This window comes from Aegilops tauschii, chromosome 1 (genome assembly GCF_002575655.3).
Source record: "Aegilops tauschii subsp. strangulata cultivar AL8/78 chromosome 1, Aet v6.0, whole genome shotgun sequence".
Lineage (NCBI taxonomy): Eukaryota > Viridiplantae > Streptophyta > Magnoliopsida > Poales > Poaceae > Aegilops > Aegilops tauschii.
In genome coordinates, this window is record NC_053035.3 from 97,081,341 (window position 1) to 97,092,688 (window position 11,348).

Below are 11,348 nucleotides of genomic sequence, written 5' to 3' on the forward strand. Positions count from 1 at the left end.
AATCTAATCTTGTAAAAACTGGAAATTCTCACCGAGCAACCTGAAAAAAGTTACCACTTGATAGAGGCGGGGTGTGCCAATCTTTCGATGAGATGATAACTGTTGATTTGGTGGAGACGACTTTGACGATCCGACTATAAACGTGCACGACGTTGCGCCTTAGCAATCGCTAAACCAACTCCGAGAGGTTATTGACCATGCCGGAGCACGATCAACCTGACCACGAAGGTCTATTCCTGCACGCAATCGAAGAACAAGCAAGAATATGATAATGCAATCTGAATATTGCGAATATAGATGAAGTATTGATAAAGGTGGGGATCCGGAAGCGGTCTTGGTCTGGTCGTTGGACACAAACAAAGTACACGAAGTTGCAATGGCTAACTTTTAACTAAACAAATCCCCAGGAAAAAGCTACTAGATGGATCTACTTATATAGGAGCAAGGGGTGGCGGCCAAGAAGGTGGGAGGACATCCCAAGGTAGCCTAAAACCAACCCTAGGTCGTACAAGGCTCATGGGCCCAAGTGGAGGTGATGCAACACCTTTGACTTGTTGTTTGACTCAGATTCTGCTGCAGCGTCAGATTGTTTCGTCCATATCTCAACGATCCGGACGAATTTAAAGGTGAATCCAATTGGGTTGGAAAGAGGATGAAATCTACTTTCCAACAAAAAAAGAATCACCCAATTCGGAATCCGTATGAAAAAGTTGTTGGCGTTTTGAGTCAGGTATGTCTGTGCAGTTCGAATCTGAATCCAGAACGTGAGAGACTTGTACTCTATCTTCTCTTGGCCCAAAAGTGACGTGAGAGGACTTTTTGAATAGAACCTAAACTTCTCCTTTTGCCTTATCTTCATATGTGGATTGTACAAATGTCCCATACACCTGCAATTAGACAAAACACAAAAGTGTGTGTGAAGTATTTTTGTTCTGGATAACATAAATAGATTATTGAATAATTTGCACTAGAAATCACCTAACAAATATGCATGTATGCAATGTTTTTGGTCGTATCCAAGGTAGTCATGTCCTCATCATGCCATCTAACAACGTACGAGCGTCGTGTGTGCGAAGAGTAATTCGCCCACACGCGTGTGGACTGGGTGGTGACTGTGTGGGCAGAAACAGCTTCGCCCACACGGCACAGCTGGCAACCGCGTGTTGCGGGTCATGTGGGCGAACTCTCCAACGCCCACACACACGATGACGCCCACGCGATGCTGAAAATCTAACATGTTCCTTTAGGATTCATGCAAAACAGAATCAACATGTATCAACGCGTGTGGGCGAAATGCAAACATGTCACACGTGTGGGTGTTAACATTTTCATATAGTTTAATATTTAGACATAAACCCGCACGATAATAAGATAGACTTGTGGGTAACAAGCTGACCTATGCCAGTAACCGAAAGTAAGGTGACTTAATTTAGATAATCTGTCCTCGAGTCGTATGGTGTGGTGCTGCGTTTGGTCAACACATTTTATCCTTTTTACGACTAATAAAAATGACCCTGTCTTTAAAAAGTGCCACACAATAAGAGCACAACACTTTCTTGGACCCAAAAGAAATTACAAAATAAAGATGCGTCCACATCTTTTCTAAAGAGGACCCCAGACTGAGATAAAGAACAACGACCGAGTCCTAAATAGAGCCTGCTTGAGTCAACCTCACCCTTGCCGGGGACGAGACCACTTGGTGACGAGGTCTTCACAACATCCTGCCATGGACTTCGACAAAACATTGTGTTACCTTCCTATTGGCATCAAAGCTAGGAAGAATGAAGGTCGTCCTTTGGCCAAAGTGGCGTTGCAGTGAATGTCAGGCATCAACCATGTCTGCATGCGTCGTAGCTCCACCAAGGAGACCATCATTTACGAGTGCATGCCTAATCGGCAAAGCTCAGACTTCATCTTCTCTATATATTGTCGTCCACCACCATGACAACGCAAGGACGGAGGACAAGCCGATGATCCTATTTGGATGAGGGGTTGTATGCGTTTATTATGGGAGATGTCAGCGTTAGATTGTCCCAGTTGCAAATAACCACAACTAGAAAGATAGCCACCGCTAGCCACAAAGCGGAGCTCGCGTGCACGCTCTGGGCAGACGTGGCACCACTCGCAATCAAACTTGTGTATGATTGATCAAGATTATAGAATTAAATATCAACAATTACAATATAAAATAAATAAAATATGAAAATAGTTTTCACGATGAATCTAATTTAATGATATAAATTTGGTATTGTAGGTATTGTTTTTTTTTGAAAACTTGGTCAAACATGCACATGTTTGTTGACTTTTGAAAAACCTAAAACACCTTATATTTTGAAAGGGGGGAGTATATGATTATCAGCTTCGTTAGTATGTTTTAATTACTCAATGTTGTTGTCTGTACGTCTTGGTGATTCAAAATTACGATCGATATGGTTGGCACTAAAATTTGGTGCACGCGATGATTCAAAATTGCGACCGACAAGGTTGGACGTCTTCACTATGCCCAGGACATACTCCATGCATAGGGTGAAAGCTACGATGAGATGGCAACATCACAAAGTCCCCTCACCTATAGATCTTTTTAATCCTTAAACGCGGGATAGATGTAGACTATAAAATTATTTTTAATATTGCGTTTGCAGAGTCTTGAACTAGAGATTTTTTATTTCTGATATCATATTGGACCCATACTCGAATCAATTCGTTCAAAAGGTCAAACTGATAAAGAGAGACGGACAATATATTTTAACAGCTAGACATAAACCCGCACGATACTAAGATAGCCTTGTGGGCAACAAGTTGACCTATATTAGTTACTGAAAGTAAGGTGACTTAATTTAGATAACCTATGTCCCCGGGTTGTATGGTGTGGTGCGGCATCTGGTCAACACATTTTATCCTTTTTACGGCTGATAAAAATGACCCTATCTTAGAAAAAGCGCCACAAAATGAGAGCACAACATTTTTTTGGACCCAAAAGAAATTATAAGTTACAGATGTGTCCACATTTTTTTCTAAAGAGGACCCCATACTGAGATAAGGAAACACGATCGAGTCCTAAATAGCCTCCGCATGAGTCAACCTCACCCTCACCGGGGACGGGACCATTTGGGTGACGAGGTCTTCACAACATCCTGCCATGGACTTCAACCAAACATTGTGTTGCCTTCCTATTGGTATCAAGGTAGGAAGAATGATGGCCACCCTTTGGCCAAAGAAGATTGGTGGCGTTGTGGTGAAGGCCGAACATCAACCGTGTCTGCATCCATCGTAGCTCCCACCGAGGAGACAACCATTGATGAGCGCATGCCCGATCTGCGAAGCTCAGACTTCATCTTCTCCATAGATTGTCGTCCACCACCATGACGACACAAGGACGGAGGACAAGCCGATGGTTGTCTTTGGATGAGGGGTTGCACACGCTTATTACGGGAGATGTCGGTGTTAGATTTCCCGGTCACAAATAACCGCAACTAGAAAGATAGCCGCCGCTAGCCACAAACCGGAGCTCGCGTGCATGCTCTGGACGCTCCCCCGCCCCCAATAAGGCAACACTTCTAGACATACTATGTACATGGGAGTTCCGGGCAACTCTCCTTTCTCCACTCCCGCGAGCCTCGCCATAAGAGGAGATAGGGGAATGGGCCGTCCACATTCCACGGACAGTGGTTGATGAGGGCATAGACCCGGGTAGGGTAATAGGCCTGACCTATACGTCCTACATAAGGTCCTTGTCTTAGAAGCAAAGAAGTTCAAGAGTAAATAGGGAGGGCCCAACAAAGGTGTCGAGTGCAATCCACTCGACCTACCATTCACTCAGAGACCCCTCCTTGTTTAGGTCACTCGACCACTAAACCATTCGACCATGCAAAAGACCACTCGACGTACAGAAGACCTAAAGCCACCCTGCGCAGCAATGGTCGGACGTTTACTCATATACTTACTGGTCATTTATAGCACTTTATTACAGACATTACCTGTAACGCTCTCTCTTTATGTACATTGAACCCTGTGTAACGGAGGGGAGCTGGGGTCCTGGCGCACTCTATATAAGCCACCCCCTCCTCTGGGACAAGGGTTCGCACCCCTTGTAACACACACACACGCGCGCATAATCCAGTCGACCGCCTCCGGGCTCCGAGACGTAGGGCTGTTACTTCTTTTGAGAAGGGCCTGAACTCGTAAAACTCGTGTTTACAACTTCGCCATAGCTAGGATCTTGCCTCTACATACCTACCCCCATTCTACTGTCAGTCTTAGATCCACGACAGTGGTGGCTATCAAGATTTTGGTAAAGACAAGTTTTTTTTAAAGGAGGATGACCCCCTGCCTCTGCATTTGGGAGATGCATGCAGTCACTTTATTAATTATTACAACGACCTCACAAGTAATACATCAATATGTCTGAAGCCGCCATCTTGGCAACATCTATTGCTACTGCTATCCATTGATGAAGGGGTGCAAAAAGTGAGCCAAATACCCAGACCTCTCACCTAAGCCTAACATCTAAAGCCGGAAGCCCCAACCAAGCCAGACATCAGGTCTGGGGCACAAATCTGTCTGATGCACTCTCATAGGTTGTCGACACCGTCTTCCATCGATCCATCTTCAGAGCAGATACTGATGTATTGACCTTACCAGGCCTCTCTGCCATCGACGCCAGGCAGCGTCCTCCTCCTGCGTGAGTCCATCTCCGCATATCGGGCGTCGAGTCTCCACTGCGCCACGCCACAGAGATCCGCCATAATCAATGTGTAAGATGAAGCACTACTCCACCTAAGACAAGATACATAACTAAAAATCATGCCAAAAAAGTGAAATATGTATAAATACATGACTTGCTCCATCCACATATATAGGGCCTGACCATTGATAGAAGGGGAGCCTTGATGCAGTGGTAAAGTTGTTAGCCTTGTGACAATGAGGTAAGGAGTTCAATTTCTGAAAATAACCTCTTGCAGAAATGTAGAAAAAAACTGCGTAAAAAGACCAAAAGCGTTCAGGACCTTCTCCGGACCATGCGCAAATGAGAGCCCGTGCACTTGGCCCTTTGACCATTCATAAGATTGATAATATATGAGGTTTATGGTATAAAAAATTATATCATTAGAAACTCTTTTAACATACGAATTTGATAGGACATTTTTGTAACACACACATCATATATTATTCCTCTAACCGGTGGTCAAAGTCAACCTTGAAAACATGTAGGCCTATTTGGATGAAGGGAATATTTGATATCAGAAGAAATTCAAATTAACATCACAACTTTAAACTTTTGGCACTCTGAACGGGAGGAGCAAGAGAGAGAAAACAAAAGGGGATGACTGCTAAGCTGCTCATGAAAGCGTGAGTGCCAGCTGCTCTCTTCTGTGCATTCGGGGCCTGCACAAACGATTTTAAGCCGTTCGATCGGACGAAACGGACGATGGAGCAAAACCCCCAGCAAGCCAAACCCCCTCTCGCTCAAGGAAGGCAGAGCAGGAGCACGCGACGAGCTGCCCCCTTCCACCGCAATCTCCGCCCTGCCCGCCCTGCCCCGCCCCCCAACGCGCCGGAACCCGCCTCCTCCCGCCTCCGATCATCAATGCGACTCCGCCGTGAGCACGCCGTCCCCGATCTCGCTCTCCACCTCCCATCTGTGTCTGCTTCTTCCGACCTTTTTTTCTGGGTGCGGTCCGCGTTGGCTCCGGGGTGGTTCTGGGGTCGCATTTTGGGTAATTCTTCGTGATTTATACTGGGGTTTTAATCTCTCGACCTCCGATCCGTGTCTGCCCTTTTTCTGATGTCTTTCTAAACCTTTTTAGTGTGAACCGGGTCGGGTTCAAGGGGTGGTTTTTAGGACAATTAATCGCGCGATTTATCTTGGGGGTTTTATGTCTCGTTCGGCAATCTGTTTAGCCAGACCCGATACCCACCAAATTACTCGAACTGCCTTCATTAATTAAGAATGCTCTTGGGCCTAGCCCCATGGTAGTGCGGCCTAATGACGATCCTATTAATTTTTGTTGTGTCTGCAGCCTCAGGCCCACCAAAGAGGGGAAGGGCCGCAACTGCTGCGGACGGAATCAGATGGAAGGGGGCGACATAAACCCTCTCTTCCGGGTATGAAAATATATTTACACAGGCTCATGTTTTAGCAATTGTCCTGTATATGCTACAAAAGTTACTTAACTGGCCACATGACATGCGAGGGGTAGGGAGATCTTCGGAATACCTGAGACATGATGATAAAATTATGCAATAGTTTGCATTGGTTATCCATTACAGTTCATGAGACCAAGTTTGCCTTATCATTATTGTTAGTTCTTTTTCTTGAAAAACATCATTACTTTTAATTGTGCTTGTTGCGTCAAGCAACATTGCAATGGTCGCGCTTAATTCACATGTTCTATCTTGATTGGCTTTCACGAACGACTTTACTGAAATGCATCCACACATGTTCCATCGGCAATATGTCAGATTCTTTAGTAGTTGATAAAAGGAGTTATATTGTAGTGTTTTTGGGAAGGCAAATACACTGAAATGTATCCGAGGATGTTCCATGTGATGTTCTTTATTAGTTGATAAAAGGAATTCTAATAAAGTGTTTGGGAATGCAATACATATTTCGATCAAAGGTTTTGAGCAAGTCAGTGATTTTGACAGTGAAGTCATTTCAGTTATGTTCACCTATATAAGGATTTCAAATATATTTTGAACTATTATAAATCATGTTGCTTCTTAGTAATATTTCTGGGGTACGGTAGAATTAGTGCAATTTGTATGAAGCATGTGCTCAGATTGTTGAACGGTAAGAATTAGCTGCAGTACCCTGCTCTATACAAATATGATCTGATGGAGGACAAAAAATTGAATTCTAGCTTTATTTCGTCTTCTAAATATAAAGAATATTTGCCCCACTGGAAGGCAGAAAGTAAAGGATTATGAGAGGTTGTTGGGAAAATAGAGATATGGAAACTACAACAACAATCATGGTGGCGCAGATTTGTGGCATGAACAGAACAATAGCCTAAGAACATAAATTCCTCTGTAACTGATATAATCAAATTGCAATCATTGACTATCTAGCGAGCTTGAAAAAGTGATGTGCAGTTTGTTGGTGCTGCAAAAAAGTTGCATAGGCACATATTCGTTGGTGAGCGTCTGGACGTGCGACTGATATGTACTATAAGGCAGCATGGTAGTGAATATGTCAACCATACAAATGTGAATATTGTGAAACTGTAGAATACATTTGAACAGAAATAAATTTGGATTATCCATCAGAGAACATGGACCGCCATACGAAACAATCTATGTGCAATGCAGCTACCACCACTACATCTACTAATCTTCTTGAGCGTGTACAAAATAGCAAACCAATATTTATCCATACAAAAGAATACAGTGGATGTTATATGAACACTTTTAGATGGTATTCCTATCCAATGAAAGAAAATTATTAAGAGAATGCCCCAAAGACGCATAATCTGCATATAGAACCCAATGTTGTTTCTATTGTTTTAAGTTTAAGCGGTTCTTTTTCATGCATAGAGGTAGGTATCTATAAGCCCCTGTAGTGATTAGAATGCTACATCATCGATGTACTTTTATTGTCCCGCCTAAACACATATGCAAACAATGCTATGATTTAACAAAAGTATATTTGATTATTGCCTACTATAATTTGATTTTTGATTGTTGTACTATTGCTTAACATCTGAGTAAACCCCACAGGTCTATGATTATTGTCTTTTCATTATTAGATTTTCCCTGGGCATATCATCCTGTCATGTTTCTCATATTTCACTTCATTATAATTTGCAAATCTTACAATGGAAAAAATTAATTACTGTCTTATCATCATTTGGTACTTGATTTTGCAGAATGTGCCACATATAGATTTTAGATTAAGCAATAATACAAAGAAGATGGTTTGCTCATATCAGAAAATGTTGAGCAAAATTAAACTCCTCATCAACCATGAGTCTGCCAGGGAAAACAATGGCGTGTCTCAGTATGCGGGCCATGCAAACCCTATTCAAACTGACCGTGGGGAACAGCAGCATATACATAGAACCAGCATGCTGCCAATGGGAGAAACAAAGTATTTCATCATTGTGATGCATCCGGCAGAGGATAGACGCAAGCATAAGCCAGCAAAGTTCCTATTCCGACTAAAGAGCCTGTATCTTGATGGATTTCTGCATGACAATATATGGCAGCTATTCAAAGGTACCAGATTGGCTGGAGTCGATGAGGCAGCTTCTTCTCAGTGGTCCAGAGAACTTACATTCAAGTGCAATTACAATGATTTGAAGCCAGATTACTTCAATCTCAGGACTGGTTTATATGGACAGGAGGAGACGCTCAGTGCTATTACAAGCTATGGAACAATTGACATTGAAGAGGTGAAAATTGGTCTCTCCAGAACAATAGCTACAGTATCAGAAGCTACACGTTTCCCATCCTTATCACGGCACATTATGTTTGGGTTTAACAGTGGCGAAAATGTGCCAGTTGATGATATTGAGCAACTAGAGGGTCAACCAGGTTGGAAGTCTTTCAGTTATATCGTCACAAACTGGAAGATTAACTGCAAACGGGTTTTGCGTGGACAGGAAAAGTTCACACCGGTGCCAGGCTTTCCCACATACGAGAGTGTTGTGGATCACATAGGAGTTTCTTTATGCATTACTGAGCTCGACTAAAGAGGTACAGAACTAACTGAACATTTGCTGAAAAGGGCAGCCTCACTTCTCAACTTTTTGTGTTTTATAAAACTAATGTGTGTCTTAGAGAGCGCTATGAGTTTAAGATAATTATAATTAGAAAAGGAGAGTAGGTCATGATTTAGTTGTACTGGAGTCAGACTTAAGAATACATGTCGATCAAACCTATTATAACTGGTAGCCTATTGTGTTTCTTTTGAATCAATGAGAAAACTGCCTTTTCAAATGCAGTATGCTACTGTATGATAAAACTATTTTAGGTAGTTTCTGCAGTGCAGTTCTATCAATAGCATTGTCACTATTATTACATTTTCAATCTCTAACTTTATAAACTATTCATTTTCAAGTCAGGTTTTTACCAAACACTGTAGCAAAAATATATTTAAAGACCATGCCAGATGGGGGAACTTTCAATAAGAAGTTTTATCCCTTTGATCAATATCTCAATATTTTTCCATTAGTTTCTACTGTGCCTAGTTGTTTGAAAGGTTGTTAGATTAATTATAACGCCCCTAGTTGGTCCGAGCTAGGCTCGACCTGTCGACCAAACCTATTATGAGCGGTAGCAGATTGTGTTTCTTTCAAATCAATATGAGACTCGCCTTCTCAGATGCAACATGCTACTATATGATAAAATCATCATAGAGATTTTCTACAAGACAGCTCTATCAGTTTACAACTAATTATTATATTTCAATCTCTAAATTTGTAAACTGTTTTTGTTTCACATCTAGAGGTCATTTTCTGTCCTTTTATTCTTTTAATAATATAATTTCTCAAGTATGTGTGTGTGTTTGTTCTCACTTGTGCTTACCTCTGTAGTATCCCAATTAATCATCTAATGATCCTTTTCAGCATAAATTTTTTGTTGTTGAATTCTGACTTCAAGTTCTGGCTTGCAGGGAAGGGCACAATTCCGACGTCTACCAAGAATGGATGCCAAAAAAAAAAACTTAACTCAAGCCTTAGTAGTCAAGTAAGTTTGGGTGAGGGTTTTACATTGATTTTTCTTTCCTGACTTTGTTTTGTAACATGGGGAAAAAATCTAAAGATTGTAAGCAACTGAAATGATTTTCCAGTTTTCTTTTGATGAATGCTGACCGTATGATCTGTGCTTGCAGGGAACCATGTCACATTGTTTGCTGCCTGCGAGAGACAGAGAGAGAGAGGAAGTAAGAAATTGAACAAACGAGAACAAAAATCAGAACAGAATGCTCTGGGCGCCTTTTTCCCATTCATTTCATCTTCTATGTCCATTGATGATCCTTGTGGACACTGAAGTGGCCATTGTCTCCGGTAGAGATAGGGCGACGACGATATGGACGGATTGGGCACTCTCATATACTCCCTCCGTCCGGAAATACTCGTCGGAGGAATGGATGTATCTAGATATATTTTGGTTTTAGATACATTCATTTTTATGCATTTCTCCGACAAGTATTTCCGGACGGAGGGAGTACGTACGTGCTATGACATGCAAGACCTTCAGATCGCTGGGCTCGCGATAACAGATAGTCAGATACAATCAATCAATCTTGATTTTCATGTCTGTTGTTTTCTGCCCGCTGTCGTTCTCCGCTGTGGACTGTACGTCTGCATCGTCGAGCGAACTGGACAGCTGGCCTGAAACTCGGAGCCGCGACGACGACGCCCGCATGGCACTCCGGCGACGGCGATCACCGAGGAGGCGCTGCCGTAACAAACGGTATATGTAGATCCCAGTCGCAACAAAGAAGAACAGAATACAGGTAGATGGAATTGGCAACGCACCTAGGTACTGTACCCCTCGTCGATGTCGAATCTGGACAACCTCCTGCTTGGTATCGTACTCAATCGCGGATCGCATCCACGATGCGCCGCCACTCCGATTGTTCTTCTCTGCCATCCACGCCCTCCTCCGCCGCCAGCACCTGATCCGGGTCGCCGTACAAGTGTCATCGACGGCCTCTTCCTCCCCCAAATCTCTTGTCGCCGTTGCACGCCGCCACGATCCGCTGGATCAGTCTAAGTCCTTTTTTTAGGGTCGGTATAAATCCTTAATTTAAGGAAAAATTAAATCTAAATCATGTGCCTTGTCTTTTGAGTGGAAAAAAAATCACGTGCTATGCGTGACGCGTCGGTCTAAGGGGGTGTTTGGTTCAGGGACTTTTTAGTCCCAGAGACTAGAAAAAGTCCCTAAAAAATCCCTAGGAACCATATGGGAGGGATTTTTTCTACATGGACTAGAAAAAGACTCTACTAGAGAGTCTTTTTTGATTAGTCCCTGGGACTAGAAAAAATCCTAGAACTTCTGAACCAAACACCCCCTAAACTAAACCCAGGTTACTTAAAAAAAACATGGGTTCTCTTGCCCTAGCCAACCCAGAAAGGCAGAAACTCTAGCCAAACGGACCTTCTATTGAACTACCTGCGCGAAGGACGCGAGCAACTAACTTGTTTTGTGCCCCTTAAAAAAAACTAACTTTTTTTTAAAATTCCGGGAGCAACTAACTAAAGTGTTCCCTCCACTAAAAAAAACTGAAGTATTCCCCTTGCGAGAGTCCTGCAAGGCTCGTTTTTTTGGCCTAGGAGCATACCACGTTTCGTGTGCTGAGCGCTCCCTCTGAATTTAGTTTTTCAATTTTTCCTGTACGC

General features: G+C 42.7%; 1 long non-coding RNA gene across 1 annotated transcript; it reads right to left on the reverse strand.

The window, feature by feature from the left end:
• Positions 1 to 10,182: 10,182 nt before the first annotated feature.
• On the reverse strand, positions 10,183 to 10,879 carry LOC120973615 (uncharacterized). The gene is made up of 2 exons (XR_005768822.3): positions 10,485 to 10,879; positions 10,183 to 10,404 (listed from the first exon to the last, which is right to left on the reverse strand). It is a non-coding gene; the product is annotated as an uncharacterized lncRNA (long non-coding RNA).
• Between the last annotated feature and the right edge of the window lie 469 nt (positions 10,880 to 11,348).